The sequence below is a fragment of the Montipora capricornis genome, chromosome 8 (assembly GCF_036669925.1).
Source record: "Montipora capricornis isolate CH-2021 chromosome 8, ASM3666992v2, whole genome shotgun sequence".
Lineage (NCBI taxonomy): Eukaryota > Metazoa > Cnidaria > Anthozoa > Scleractinia > Acroporidae > Montipora > Montipora capricornis.
Genome location: NC_090890.1, coordinates 52831420 through 52833919, shown reverse-complemented (window position 1 = coordinate 52833919; position 2500 = coordinate 52831420).

Genomic DNA, 2500 nt, shown 5'->3' with positions numbered 1-2500 from the left:
TTCAACGCAGAGAACATAAAGCATAGGGGACAGGGCGTCGCCCTGCCTGACCCCCCGCAGCAAAGGAACAGGATCGGAAAGGAAATCGTTAACTAGGATACGCATATAAGCGCCGTTATACAAAGTGAAAATCCAGCTACAGAAGGAGGGCCAAAACCGAAATGTTCTAAAAGATTCATCAGAAAGGACCGATTAACGCGATCCGAAGGCTTTCTCCTGGTCTAAAGAGACGAGAATACCTGTCTCGCCGGTTCTCTCAATAAAATCTAGTGTATCGCGAAGAAGAGCCAAATTAGAAGAAATAGAATCTACCTGGAACAGAACACGTCTGATCAGGGTCTACAATAGACCCCAACACTTTTTTTCAAACGGAGGGAAAGGGCTTTTGAACAAATCTTATAATCCACATTCATAACGAAATGGACGCCAGTTTTTTAGATTTCTACGGTCATCTTCTTATGAACAAGACGCGTAACACTCGAATACATAGATTCACACAGCACACGATGATCGAGAGCCACATTAACATATCAACTAAAAGGGCCCCAAGAGGGACCAGAACGCAGAATAAACTCAACAGTTAAGCCATCAGAACCGGGCGTTTTGTTCCTATTAGAGAGGCGAAGGGCCTCGGACGCCTCGTTCAAAGAAAGAAGACCCTCGCATGATTCGCGCTCAGCTTCCGATAACCGGCGGGTAACGTGCTCAAACAAATGGGATTGGGCTACAGGGTCAATTGGCTCTTCAGAAAATAGGGAAGAATAAAAACGCTCGTGAGCTTGAATCATGTCAGGGAGGGAAAAAACCTCTTGCCCCTCAGAATCAAAGACAGAGGACACGGAGCCTTTCTCGTGTCTCTCATTTTCAAGACCAAGAAAGAAACCAGAGGTAGACTCCCCCTCCTCTGCCCACTTACCCGCTGCGAATCTTAGAACCCCGAGCTCGGAATCTAAAAGCGACCGCAGAGCAGCCTCTGAAGTCAGAATTTCAGGACTAGCAGAAACATCGCCCGAAGCCAAACGATTCTTCAGGGCAATTAAGCGATTGGTTAGAAAAACCTTCTGGGACGAGAGTAAACGGTGTTTACGACGAGAAAAGGCGATCGTAGTGAGCTTAATGTCAGACTTTAAACACTCCCAAAAATCGCGCTGAGAAGCAAAGCAATGCCGAAAGCCAGAAACTGCTCAATTAAATCCGAAATCTCTAAGCAAAAGGATTCGTCATCGAGGAGAGAATTGTTAAACTTAAACTCCAACTCCCGCCTCGCAGGGGAAGAGCCGCAATATCATAATCTAAAATAACAAAGTCATGATCTGAGAAAACGCATGGGAGAATATCGCACCTAGTGACTTGATTACACTGAAGCCGAGGGACCAAAAAGGTATCCATCTGCTGGCAATTGAATGGTCTGGGCTGAACCATGTGAACTGCCTGTCTCGGGATGCAAAAGACACCAAGCGTCACGGAGGTTACCGTCGAGATTTTAGGTCCGAGAAGCCGGAGTCGGGGGAAACCGACCTACCCAATTTGTCAAGCGCCGAGTCAAAACAATTCATATCCCCCCCGATCAGGAGCCGGGAGTTTGGAAGAAAAAAGGACGGGATCGACTGAGAGAAAATTTTTCTCTCAGCCGGAATCTTCGGTACATAAAGGTTAACTAGATTAGATTGAACTCGTCAAACTTAACAAGTAAGCTGAGAATGCGCCCACTTTGATCCTTCTGCCAAACAGAAACTTTATTACGAAAAACATCAGAACATCAGATAGCTACCCCCCCTCTCCTCCCGACAGCAGGGCCCAGAAGCTGGGGCCAGGCCACGAAGAGGAGAAGGAGCGCAGAACAGCGTCATTCGAAATCATAGTTTCTTGAATGAAACAAAAGTCTAGGCGTGAAGCACGAAAGAAATCAGAGACCAGCGAAAACTTACGTTGACTTAAACCCCTAACATTAATCGTAGCGCACTTTAAGAAGGTTAAACTAAGTGGGCGCATCCTCACTTACTACAGACAGACGAGACGACTTGCCCAAACCAGCGCGTCGGGAGGAGCCATGTCGAGATCTCTTCCTTCGGCGAGAGGGCCGCTCAGACACATGAGACATATTATCAGGCACAGCGTCGGAATCCATCAGTTCAGACGTGGCAATACTCTCAGGCTCAGACTCGTCACTCTCAACACTCGTATCGGTCAGGGAAGAAAACGGGAAATTCTTGCACTCCGTGAACTTGAATAATTCAGGGGACTCGTGATGAGGCCTTGAGAAGTGTAAAAGGTTCAGGCGCAGGCTCAGAAGAAATGGCAGGAGGCCAAGGGCTGGTCAAATTCAGGCTTCCAGGGAATCGTCCTCAGACCTTGCCGACAATCTCCCTCTGCATTCTCTCCTGGGGGGCTATCAAGATTCCACGTCAACCTGAATCAGCAATTCTCCAGCATCTAGAGTAGTGGGGGGGACATCCACGGGAGGAAGGGGTCTAGCAGCAGGCTGGCTCGGGGGCTCAGC